Below are 14,640 nucleotides of genomic sequence, written 5' to 3' on the forward strand. Positions count from 1 at the left end.
TTATTATAGGTCATTGTCGTTTTGGCTTTTTAATTATTGGTTAGCTTATTGTCAATGATTTTGTTTGTTAGTTTTAGTTTTCCAGTTAATTTCAGTTTTGATTTTTATTTTAGTCTTTTTACTTCTACACTCACTGGCCACTTTATTAGGTACACCTTGCTAGTACCGAGTTGGACCCCCCTTTGCCTTCAAAACTGCCTTAATTCTTCTTGGCATAGATTCAACAAGGTGTTGGAAAACATTCCTCAGATGATTTTGGTCCATATTGACATGATAGCATCACGCAGTTTGCTGCAGATTTGTCGGCCTGCACATCCATGATGCGAATCTCCCGTTCCACCACATCCCAAAGCTGCTCTATTGGATTGAGATCTGGTGACTGTGGAGGCCATCTGAGTAAAGTGAATCATTGCCAGTTCACAGAAACCAAGTCTGAGAGATCTGAGCTTTGTGAAGTGGTGCATTATCCTGCTGGAAGAGCCATCAGAAGATGGGTTACACTGTAGTCATAAAGGGATGGACATGGTCAGCAACAATACTCAGGTAGGCTGTGGGATTTAAACGATGCTCAGTTGGTACTAAGGGACCCAAAGTGTGCCAAGAAAATATCCCCCACATTATTACACACCCCAGCAGGCAGCCTGGGGGACGTTGTGAGACAAGACAGGTGGATCTCATGCTTTCATGGTGTCTTTACGCCAAATTTGAACCCTACCATCTGAACATGTGCGCTCAGCAGAAAAGCAGAAATCAAGACTCAACAGACCAGGCAACATTTTTCCAATCTTCTATTGTCCAATTTTGGTGAGCCTGTGTGAATTGTATGCTCCGTTTCCTGTTCTTAGCTGACAGGAGCGGCACCCGGTGTGGTCTTCTGCTGCTGTAGCCCATCTGCTTCAGGGTTCAATGGTTGTGTGTTCAGAGATTGGTTGTAACGAGTGGTTATTTGAGTTACTGATGCCTTTCTATCATCTCTAACCAGAGGGGTATTGCACAAAAGTAGAATTAAGAAAGCCAGGATAACAGAAAAGGAGCGCCTTTGACCCTAGTTCATATCAGCCACATCCCTGGCTTAGTCTGGTGCAACATTGCTATAAGCAACAGGTGACAGCGTGCAGCTATGTCAAGCCAAGTGTAGATAGTTGGGATAAGTGCACGTTCACGGCATTCTGAAAACAGACCACGGGTATCGTCACAGAAACAATGATGCAAAAAGGGATAAAACCCGCGTGCGGCATACTTCTCGCACAACTGAGCAACACCGCTTCTAATGGAAAATATTACTGAAGAGGTGAAACATAGAATATGTAAAAAGGGAAATACAGCTTCTTTAATAAAACAAAGACAAAGTTTTATTTCAGATTATAGATTAGATAAAATCAATTAGATAGAAAAAATACCTAAATAAAAATATATAAAAGAGATCGATGTGATAGATTAAATATGATGATGTTTCGGTAGTGACAACTTTTTTTACATTTACATTTATTAGTTTAACATACGCTTTTATCTAAAGCAACTTTTTTGGGTGTTGTCCCATAAAATTGTCACTTCCAAAAAAAGTCACTACCGAAACATCTGGTGAAGTTTCGTTTGTGACATCTACGTTTTTAGTATTTTTTTTATTAGATTTTTAAATTTAGGTTTTTATTTTTTGATTTTTTGGTTTTTGTGTGTTATTTTATTCATTGCTACTTTTTTGACTGTTATTACTTAAATGTTTTTCTCATTAATTATTACTATTGTATAATATAATATAATATAATATAATATAATATATTATATTTACAATGTAGTTGTAAGCAAAATCTTAATTAAATTCTAATTAAATTATTATTACTGTTTCAGTAGTGACAAATTTGGGCGAGAGGACAAACTGTTCCAAAAACCACAACACAACAATAAAACAACCCTTTCTCAAGATTAAATATTGAGAATGATACTGCACATTATATATATATATATTATAATAGGAGTATATATATATATATAATATCTATATATCTAGGTCTCATAAGTACACATTTCTAGTAAATGTGTGCAATTATATATATATATATATATATATAACATAATAATAATAATAATAATAATAATTATTAATATTATTATTTCTAAAATATTTCAAAATATTTTTATATATTTTGGCTGTTTAATTCAAAATATCAAATCTAAAAAAATATTTAGATCATTTGAAAATATTTTGCGTTACGTAGTTTCAAAATATCCGTATTTAAAATATGTTTCAACAATATATATGTACATACAACACACACACGATCTATGATATGAGACACAGAAAAAAGGCCAAAAAAGTAAAAAAATAAAATATATTTTTAAGTATTATAATTTTATATTTTGTTTAAAAATGGGTAGGGTTGTAGCGATTTTTTTTTAAAAACAGATTAAAATATCACTAATTATTTTTAAAAGCATATAAAACACATTTCAACATATATTCCTGTAAATATTTATTTGGCAATTTTGCTATAGTTGTGAAAATATAAATGTTGAGTATCATATTTTAATAAAAATATGAATTTTCTGCAAAAGATGCTGAATTCTTGCTGAAATTCTCGATGCTGGCGAGTAAATCAATGAGATGTTTAACAGAGAGCAGAGGACTGAAATAAAATGATCCTAACACATCAGTCTGTGCCTCTATATCTCCAGCAATGTGTGTCAGTGAGATGAGATGTAAATGATCCAAACATATAATGCAGTGATTGAGAGATGATATGAAGAAATAAAGGCTCTCCAGAAGATGTGAGATGTTCTGGAGGCTTGTGAAGATCATTCCTCCGCTTGAGGAACAGTGAAAGTAAAGCTTCTGGAAACAAACGGCTCACTCAAAAGATCCGAGTTGAGGATCAGATTTGAAGACTTTCAAAACATGATTGATGGAGAATCAAGTAAAGCTGAGCTGCTTCAGTCCAGTAAGTGGAGATATGACTGAGTTATTGTGGCGTCTGCAGGCATCAGGAGAGCGGCGCTCTGAAGTCCTTCTCGTCTCTGGGCTGGCTCCGCTCCGTGGGGCTGGTCTGGAAGGGAGATCTGGTCTGGTCCAGCTGGATGAGGCACGTCAGGAACAGGCTTGATATAGATATAGACTAATTTTTTGAGAAGGACCTGTAATTTTTTGAGAAGGACCTGTATATAGATATATAGATATATATATATATATATATTAAATTTATGTTTGTATACATTCAGTTAGGTCGCATTAGCTATTGATCATGTATCAGGAACAGTCCAGTGGTCATTGGGTGGAAAAAGGAAGTTCATCCCACACTGAGATATATGTAGCCCGACATGTTTGATGTTCGTAGTTTCACATCCAATCATGCTCATATCAAGTTTTGACATCAGTTTTAATTTGCATATTTGACCTGTTTTTTTTTTTTTTTACGTGAATTGATGTCTTTTCAACATTGATTGAAGTCTGGTTGGAACAAAATATTTTTATATATTTTGGCTGTTTAATTTTTAAAAATATATCTAAAAAATAATTTAGATCATTTGAAAATATTTTGCGTTACGTATTTCAAAATATATTTAAAATATGTTTCAAAATATATTTTAAAACACACACACACACATATATATATATATACACAAAAAAGGCAAAAAAGTAAAAATAAAATATATTTTATAATAATTATAATTTTATATTTTGTTTTAAAATAGGGTTAGGGTTGTAGATTTTTTTAAAAACATGATTTTAAAATATCAATATATATTTTTAAAAGCATATAAAACACATTTCAACATATATTATTGTTAATGTTTATTTTTTATTTTTGCTATATTTTTGTATAGTTGTGTAAATGTTGAGTGTTGTATTTTTTTAATTTTTGTTTAAAATATGAATTTTCTGCAAATGCTGAACATTGAAATCTTATGATGCTTGCGATGTAAAATCAATGAGATGTTATCAACAGTGTAGAGGCAGAGACTGACCAGTAAAATGATCTCAAATCAGTCTGGTGCTCTATATCTCCAGTCTAATGTGTGTCAGTGAGGATGAGATGTAAGGATCCAAACATATAATGCAGTGATTGAGAGATGAAGAAATAAAGGCTATCCTCAGAAAGATGTGAGATGTTCTCTGGAGGCTATGTGGAAGATCATTCCTCCCGCTGAGGAACAGTGTGAAAGTAAAGCATTCTGGAAACAACCGCTCCCTCAAAAGATCATGAGGATCAGAGTTTGAGACTATTAAAACAGTGATTGTGGAGAATCAAGTAAAGCTGAGCTGCTTCAGTCCAGTAAGTGGAGATATGACTGAGTTATTTTTGTGTGTGTCTGGAGGTATGGGGAGAGGGGCTGTTATGTAGTTTCTTGTCTTTTGTGGTGTGTCTACTCTGTGTGGGTGTTGTGTGAGGAAGGGAGATCTGGTCTGGTCCAGCTGGATGAGGCACGTCAGGCCTCTTTATATATATATTATACTATATATCTATATATATATATTATATATATATATATATATATATACATATATATGATGGAGGGTAAGACGGTTAAACAATATATCACACAGGCTCTGATTGATTGTGGCATTAGCTATTGATCATGTATCAGGAACAGTCCAGTGGTCATTGGGTGGAAAAAGGAAGTTCATCCCACACTGAGATATATGTAGCCCGACATGTTTGATGTTCGGTTTACATCAAATCATGTCATATCAAGTTTTTGACATCAGTTTAATTTGCATATTTGACCTGTTTTTTTTTTTTTTTACGTGAGTTGATTTATTTTTTTTATTGATTGGTTTTTTTTTGGAAGTAGTCATGATTGATGAAGAAGAGTTTTCTCTAAATGTTGAGAAACTGTTTGTAATGATGTGATCAGATGATGTGGAGAGATCTGAGAACTGAAGCAAAGCCTCTGAGAAAAACTGATGTTAATGCATGCTCTGGAGACATTACTGTCAAAGCTTAAGCCAAGTTTAACTATGTAAGATGATTATTTTCTCATGAAAGAAAGTTAATATCAATAACTCAGAAGTTCTGCTGGTTTCTGTGCATGAAAATACAGATCACCAGCAGGCCAGTTCAGTTTGCTGCTTCATTACAATTATAAAAGAGTATTGTTTGTGTCCCTGCAGCACAGAAGCAGTCATCAGTAGCACAGGTATATTTGTAGCAATAGGTAATAATTAGTTGTATGGGTCAAAATTATTACATTTCTCTTTATGCCAAAAATCATTAGGATATGTTTAAGTAAAGATCATGTTCCATGAAGATATTTCGTACATTTCCTACCGTAAATATATCAAAACTTAATTTTTGATTAGTAATATGCATTGCTAAGACCTTCATTTGAACAACTTTAAAGATGATTTTCTCAATATTTAGATTTTTTTGCACCCTCAGATTCCAGATTTTCAAATAGTTGCATCTCAGACAAATTGTCCTCCTAACAAACCATACATCAAAGGAAAGATGATTTATTCAGCTTCAGATTATGTATAAATCTCAATTTCAAAAAATGACCCTCATGACTGGTTTTGTGCTCCAGGGTCACAACTGATTTGTAAGAAGGGTATATTTCCTCATCTCTCTGTTTAGGACGTGGTTCTGCAGTGTCTCCGCTGGAGGCTCTCATCTCAGGATCTCAGAGGAGCAGGAGTTCACACGCTGCCGGATCAAACATCAGAACACAAACAGCAGCGCTTCAACCCAGTCTGTTTATTAATGCAGTTCAAGTACTCCAAAAAAAAATTACATCTCTTTGCACAATACGTTCTGAAATGTTACGTAAAAATGTTCAAAGTGAACAAAAATTTAGGTACTGTATAAAACACAGTGAACATTAACAGACAGCAGTATTAATTTTTTTTTGTTTGTTTTGGTTTTAATTCGTTTCTCAATTTTAGTGTTTGGCCTATTGTCACCTACGACTTCTGGACTCGATTAAGACTTTTTTTCAGTGCACTTTTCCTCTATGAAATTTCACCAAGTATACATAAAAAAAACAAAAAAAAAACAAGGAAAAGTCAAATACAGTCAAATATTCTCTGATCCAGACCGCCACAAAACCACCGAGCGGGGTTTCTTCCTCGCAGATGGCAGTACGGTGCAGTCGGCCTGGACTCACGAACGCTAAAACAAAGAATAGTATCAAAACCAACAGAAATCCTCCAGTTACTGTACAGAGTTCACATGAGAGACCAGTCCGTCTCCACGATGATGATGATGATGAAGGTGTGTTTCTGTCAGAGTCTGTAAACTAAACATGTTAATGTGACTGTGAGAATCCTCCGCTTTCCCATGATGCTCAGTGATTGCAGTCTTCTGAAGTGACTGTACCTTTCTGCAGGTTTCTTCATGATCCGTTTCTTCTACAGTTAAACACACATTAAACTCAAGTCTGCGGTGCTCTTCATGCACACGTTCCTCATTAGTGCAGTGTGGTGAATGTGAGTGTATGGCAAGCCACTTTAACATTTAATCCCTACAACATACTAGCATCTACTCGCACACTGCTAGTACTTATTCTATAGCTATTAGTACCTCTTAAAAAAAGATAACAGTACCTATTCATTAGAAATAAGTACGTATTCCACATGGTCCTGGCAAGATTTTTAATTTTTTTTATTAGTAAGATTTTTTTAATTGAGCTATACAGTGGCCAATCTGACAAGTTAAAACGGTCACAATATCTTTTTTTTTTTTACTCTATTAAGGTAAGAACAGTTACTAGTAACAATTACAAAAGACATATGTCTAAAAAATAAATACCTAAAAGTAGTGACTAATGTTTTTAAACTAGTAAACATTCATTAGCTACTAGTACATACTTAGTTATTTGTTAGTCACATTATGAATGCATACTAGTCAGAACTGAAGTTAATATCTGAATGACAGATCCCCATAGAAGTGGCAACAATTTGAAATGTGCTACTATGAACATCATAATAGTTACTAGTCACCACTGAAATAAGTACTAGTATCTAATAAGTACTGTAATCTTTAAAAGGTTACTAGTACCTTAATAATAATATACCAAGTACCTAAAGAATATGGACTAGCAGCTGGACAACTGGATAATCAATAAGTACTAGTTTCTTATGATAATAAAAATTAGTACCCCTAAATAGTACCTAAATAATAAGCACAAGTAGCAGAAGTTTTCAGGTTTAAATGTTGAATGGGCTTGCCATAGAGGTGTGGAGCTATATACAAACAAACACGAACGCACACAGAATGAAGCTTGTAAATGGCAGACTGACACAGAGCCGCCTCCTTCGTTAGTGTTATTGAGTCCTGAGTGTTGTCAACAAAACTGCAACTGTAAATCTCTTATCGACAGTAGAAGAAATAATCTGTTCTCACATATAATACAGCTAATATTGTTTTTCTTTATAGCCGCACGTCTGCGGAAAATGGAAGGCGAAATGTTTCTGCTCTTATAAAATAAAAGTCCTTTTCCGTGCTGAAGCACGAATCCTTAAAAAGAGTCTTGAGAGGAGTTCATGAAGGATGACAAGAGACACTCTATCTACAAATACCCCGGTAAACCTTGGCACTCGAGGGTAAAACAGAGAAATGCTGCGAGGATGGAGAGGAGGGCAGTCTGAGGAAGCGTTACGGACTGGTGCTTCTGTAAAGAGGCTCTCAGCGTCTCATCTGGCCCATCTGGTAGTTCTCCCGGGGCTGTCGCTGGCGCTGGGCCTGGCGTGGAGCGGGCCGCTGGTTCTGGTGAGCGTGCTGGTTCTGGTGCTGCTGCTGCTGCTGCTGCTGAGCTCGTCGTCTCTTCAGAGTACCTCACCAGACGGACAAACAGACAGACAGAGAACGGCTTCAGCATCACAAACACACGGCCTTCCCCTCAAATACTCATTTCTGAGATCACAGACCAAAACATCCAACAAAATAATGTTCTTTTACTCCTGACCATAGTCAAACCATTTTATCAATGGAAACTCTTCAGCTAATAATATACTTTACCTATGGTCAGAAGTAAAGGAACATTTTCAACTGATTGGGATTATAACAATAATATTTACAGGAATAATATTTATTATTGGGATCTTAACAATTACATGTATCACTATTATTATTATTTCTAAGACAGAAATACATTGGTATGGTTATACTGAACAATACACTGAAAAAGGGTATATATATTCCTTTATATATTATTAATTGTATTACTATTATTATTTCTAAGATATAATACTGTTATAATACAACTACAGTGTTAAAAAAATGATTGAAAAAAATATTGTTTTTGTTGAAAAACAAACTCACACAAAAATCAGTTTATTTACTTTTGACTACAGTCAATGTATTTTATCAACAACTTAAACTGAAGCTCTGATTGAGATAGTAATAATAATACTAAGATGAATATTGTAATTGGTATTGTACAACTACACTAAAATAAAAAATGAACATTTTATAAGCTTATTTTATTTTATACTTGTACAATGACAATAATAACAATATTTATAGTTAATTTCTTCAATTGTAAGAGTTCAAAGTTTTATTTTGGAGACAAGTTGCAGAGAGACCTGTACGTTTCTGACAGGTAGATTTGTAACATGAAGCATTTGTAAAACCCATGCATGAAAAGCATGAACTGCTGTAATCATCTGTCCACAAACATGTTGGAGATTGTGAAAAAAAGTGTAACATTGCATTGCCAAAATGCATGTTAACCTTGCAGGACAGAGACTGAGTTTACTGCATTTACTGTGAAGTGAGATGTAAAAGCACTGGATATAAACACTTGAATACAGCGCTTCACTCTAGTCTCGGTGTATCCATACTGCAAAAACCCCACTGATTGGGTTTCAAAAGTCTCAGTAATGGACTGTGAGGAGATATGTTACCTGGCAGAGGTTTAGGAGGAGGCAGTTTGGGGTTGCTGCTGGGCGTGTGAACACTGCAGATCTTAATGAATCCAGCCATCAGCATGATGAGAGCGATTCCCATCAGCAGAACTGCCCACCAGTGAGCCTGGTGACATAGAATGAACACACAAACACTTAATAGAAATAAACACTTAATAAACACTCTCAGACAGACAGAATAAACACACTCAGAGATAGATACCGGACACAAACACCGATAATAAACAGTTTTAGATACACTGTATAAAAGAAATAATAGATAGATTCAGGGATAGATAACGGAATAAACACTCTGACGCTATCGGACACAAACGCCGAATAAACGCTCTAGGGCACAAACACTGAATAAACGCTCTCGGACACAAACGCCGAATAAACGCTATTGAACAAAAACACTGAATAAACACTCTCGGACACAAACGCCGAATAAACGCTCTCGGACACAAACAACGAATAAAACGCTCTCGGACAAACAAACGCTCTCGAACCGAAAATAAACACTCTCGACACAAACACAGAATAAACGCTCTCGGACACAAACGCTGAATAAACACTCTATGAACAAACACCGAATAAACACTCGGACACAAACGCCGATAATAAACGCCTCTAGGACACAAACACCAAATAAACACGCTCTCTGACACAAACACCGAATAAACTCACCGCCGAATAAACGCTCTCGGACACAAACACCGAATAAACGCTCTCGGACACAAACGCCGAATAAACGCTCTAGGGCACAAACACCGAATAAACGCTCTCGGACACAAACACTGAATAATCTCGGACACATACAAAACACGAATAAACACCTATAGGGCACAAACACCGAATAAACACTCTCCAAATAACCTTACACAAAAACACAATCCAAACACGACACAAACCGAATGAACTCTAAAACACTCGGACACAAACACCGAAACACTCTCGGACACAAACGCCGAATAAACGCTCTCGGACACAAACACCGAATAAACAAACACTCACTCGGACACACGAACGCCGAATAAACACTCTAGGGCACAACACCACCGAATAAACACTCTCGAATAAACACTATTGCACAAACACAGAATAAACACTCTCGGACACAAACGCCGAATAAACACTCTAGGGCACAAACACAGAATGAACGCTCTCGGACACAAACGCCGAATAAACACTCTCGGACAAAAACACCTCGGACACTCATACACACGAACACCGAAAACGCTCTCGGACACAAACGCCGAATAAACACTCTCGGACACAAACACCGAATAAACACTCTCGGACAATAAAACTAGGCACAAACCGAATAAACACTCTCTGACATAAATGCCAGAATAAACACTTAGGGCACCGACTTGAAACCGCTATTGAACAAAAACACTGAATAAACACTCGGACACAAACGCCGAATAAACGCTCTCGGACACAAACACCGAATAAACGCTCTAGGGCACAAACACTGAATAAACGCTCTCTGACACAAACGCCGAATAAACGCTATTGAACAAAAACACGAATAAACACTCTCCGGACACAAACACCGAATAAACGCTCTCGGACACAAACACTGAATAAACGCTCTCAGACACAATCTCGGTCACAAACACTCTCGTGACACAAACGCCGAATAAACACTCTCGGACACAAACACACCGAATAAACGCTCTCGGACACAAAAACACTCGAATAAAACACTCTAGGGCCACAAACACAAATAATGCTCCTGACATAAACACTCTAAACGGACACGAATAAACCTATTGAACAAAAACACTCTCTCGGACACAAACGCCGAATAAACGCTCTCGGACACAAACACCGAATAAACGCTCCGACACAAAAACTGAATAGCTCTCAGACACAAACACCGAATAAACGCTCTGGGACACAAACGCCGAATAAACGACTCTCGGACACAACACCCGAAATAAACGCTCTCGGACACAAACACCGAATAAACACTCTCGGACACAAACGATAAAAAACGCTCTCGGATAAAACACCGAAAACGCTCTCGGACACAAACGCCGAATAAACGCTCTCGGACACAAACGCCGAATAAACGCTCTCGGACACAAACGCCGAATAAACGCTCTCGGACACAAACACCGAATAAACACTCTCAGGACACAAACACCGAACTCTGACACAAATGCCAAATAAACACTCTAGGGCACAAACACCAAATAAATGCTCTCTGACATAAACACAGAATAAACACTCACACCGAATAAACGCTATTGAACAAAAACACTGAATAAACGATTTAACGCTCTCACTCAGGAAAAACGAATAAGAATATATGGTACTCGGACAACGAATAAAGAATTCTGAAATATGTCGCCAAATAAACACTCTAGGGCACAAACACCAAATAAATGCTCTCTGACATAAACACAGAATAAACAAAACACTCTAGGGCACACTATTGAACAAAACCGAATAAACACTCTCTGACACAAACGCCGAATAAACACTCTCGGACACAACACGAATAAACGGCCGAATAAACGCTCTAAAACGCTCTCGGACACAACGACCGAATAAACGCTATTGAACAAAAACACTGAATAAACACTCTCGGACACAAACGCCGAATAAACGCTCTCGGACACAAACACCGAATAAACACTCTCGGACACAAACACCGAATAAACGCTCTCGGACACAAACACCGAATAAACACTCTGATACAAACGAATACACCGAATAAACACGAATAAACACTCTCGCACACACACCGAATAAACACTCGAATAAACACTCTAACACCAAATAAATGCTCTCTGACATAAACACAGAATAAACACTCACACCGAATAAACGCTATTGAACAAAAACACTGAATAAACACTCTCGGACACAAACGCCGAATAAACGCTCTCGGACACAAACGCCGAATAAACGCTCTCGGACACAAACGCCGAATAAACGCTCTAGGGCACAAACACAGAATAAAAATAGGGACACAAACGCCGAATAAACGCTCTCGGACACAAACGCCAGATAAACACTCTAAGGCACAAACACAGAATAAACGCTCTCGGACACAAACACAGAATAAACGCTCTCGGACACAAACACCGAATAAACGCTCTCGGACACAAACGCCGAATAAACACTCTCACAACACACAAACGCCGAATAAACACTCTCTCGGACACAAACGCCGATAAAACACAGACACAAACACGGAATAAACAACACATAACCGAATAAACGCTCCTCGACACAAACACCGAATAAACACTCTCTCGGACACAAACGCTCCGAATAAACACAGAATAAACACTCGGACACAAACACACACTCTCGGACACAAACGCCGAATAAACACTCTAAGGCACAAACACAGAATAAACGCTCTCGGACACAAACGCCGAATAAACGCTCTCGGACACAACACCGAAAATAAACACTCTCGGACACAATCACCGAATAAACGCTCTCGTACACAAACACCGAATAAACACTCTCGGACACATACACCGAATAAACACTCTAGGGCACAAACACAGTATTAGAGTTATCGGTATACAAACGCCGAATAAACACTCTCGGACACAAACGCCGAATAAACACTCTAGGGCACAAACACAGAATAAACAGTTTGAAAGGCTGCATGTTCTGCTGTACACAAACACTGAGCCGCTTTAGACAGCACACCAGTAGCGCTTCAACGCATGAAAACACACACAATTATGTCAAAATGAGCGGTTTTGGCGAGTAACCTTGTGAACAGTCTTAAAATGAGTTACAAAGTTTTAAATGACCGTAAAGACGTTGGGAGAAAAATTGGATACGTGTCAGATCCGCGCGTCATATGCGTCAGGTTTTTAAAGAAACAAGCTGATTTTAAAGTGAAACCTGCTGAAGTCTGTCACTGATGTTAATCAAAGAACAAAAGAAAAAGAGAAATCCTTGGACTGTTCTAGTCGCTGATTAACTTTTATAGCTTGAATAAAGATTAATATGTATAGTTCATACATATATAATATAGTTTATGTGAAGATTGTTTTAAAATCACTTAAATTAAAAGTTGTTATATATTTCAGAGTCTATTAAATGTTAAAAATAATGGATTTCAGAGTCTATTAAATGTTAAAAATAATGGATTTCAATTATACTGTAATGCTGAATGGCTATAATTAATAGGTAAAATTGAGGAAAAATGCACCAGCAGGAAAAATGAAAAAAATTGTAAATATGTTTAGTCATTGTAGTAGTAATAACTGCCTGTTTTTGCAAAAAGAGTTTCATGGCCGGTAAAAAAAAATTTTGGCCGGTAAATTTTATCATGTCACCGGCCATTGGCAGATGTGGCAAAAAGTTAGTTTTAGGCCCTGGGTAAACGTATTCGTACCGTACGGTTTTTGGGCAATTTGTAAAATTGTTGTTATCGTTCGGTTGATTTTGAAGGTTAGAGATGTGACAACGCAGCACGGTGTCCGTCAGCAGATGTTGCTGTTTTACTGGCATGTCTTTTTATTGTTGTTAGCATAACTGTTGCAAATAAACATACATTTTATATTTGAAAAAGTTTTTAAAATACGCTATATAATATATGAAAACTAATATATATAAAACTTTTTTAAATATAAAATGTATATTTTTTATGCAGGTGTACGTCAGTGACATCTGCTGATCGACACCGTGCTGCGTTGACACAGGAACATCCCAGCCGAAGATAATGTGGTAATTACGTCGTTCCCTTTGCCAAGTGCATTCCAAACGACTACATAATGGCACACATGTGCCCTGCTCACTCCAAAGTCCCCAATCCAAAGGCATTGGGATGATCTCTTCCATTTGGAATTTGCCCCGTGAGCTGTACGGTATGAATACGTGTACCGTTACACCCCTAATAAACACTCACACCGAATAAACACACTCGGACACAAACACTGAATAAACACTCAGAAACAAACACAGAACAAACACTATCAGAATCAAACACTGAATAAAGACACTTAGACACAAACTCAGACGATCTGAGACGACGGGACACGCACCACAATCCACTCTGCAATGTTCTCATACAGCTCCGGGTTGAAGATGGCCTTCTTCAGGCGTGCCAGAGGACCGTCGGCGTCCACCAGACGGCACTTCATGAAGACGTCACAGTAGCCCTTGAAGTCATTGCAGGGCGAGCCGGCCTGGAGAGTAGTGACCTTCTTATTGAAGAAGCGGGCGAGACGCTCGGATCCCGTGCTGCTGCAGGTGCTGGGGTTCACTGTGGACACAGGTTTGCATTGTGACAACATTTTCTGATTTAAACTAATGAAGTGTGTTGTGAGTAGGGGAGTATCTTTAATTTAAGCATGGTTATTTAATTGAGTGGTGTTTATTGTACAGCTCTCTATGATATGTAGTTCTGATTGGTCAATCTTAGCATTAAGTAATAATATATTCACTGATAAAACACAGTCCTGTTTCATACAAATGCAACTGGCACCATCTTATGTTTCATTTAGTAATTGCACTGAAAAAATAAATGAATGCAAGTTACAGTATCATTCTCCAAACATTCCTGTGTATGCATAATATCTACAAAACAAATATGAACTTGATTAAAAATCAGTAGTCTCCAATTTCTGGATAATACAGGAATGTGAACTTGGCAGCATGATCTTCATTAATGCAACATGTGCATTTGGTACTGATAATTACAATAATTCTATATTATTATCAATCATCAATTGATTATGAAATTGTATCGTGTTAAAGCATTCTGAATCTTGACTCGATGGAAATGAAGCTACTGTAAGTACAGAGACGTGTAA

At 37.1% G+C, this 14,640-nt stretch overlaps 1 pseudogene; it reads right to left on the reverse strand.

The window, feature by feature from the left end:
* Positions 1 to 6,617: 6,617 nt before the first annotated feature.
* LOC109062319 overlaps positions 6,618 to 14,640 on the reverse strand; it is a 30,525-nt pseudogene continuing 22,502 nt past the window's right edge.

The sequence above is a fragment of the Cyprinus carpio genome, chromosome B25, assembly GCF_018340385.1.
Source record: "Cyprinus carpio isolate SPL01 chromosome B25, ASM1834038v1, whole genome shotgun sequence".
Taxonomy (NCBI): Eukaryota; Metazoa; Chordata; class Actinopteri; order Cypriniformes; family Cyprinidae; genus Cyprinus; species Cyprinus carpio.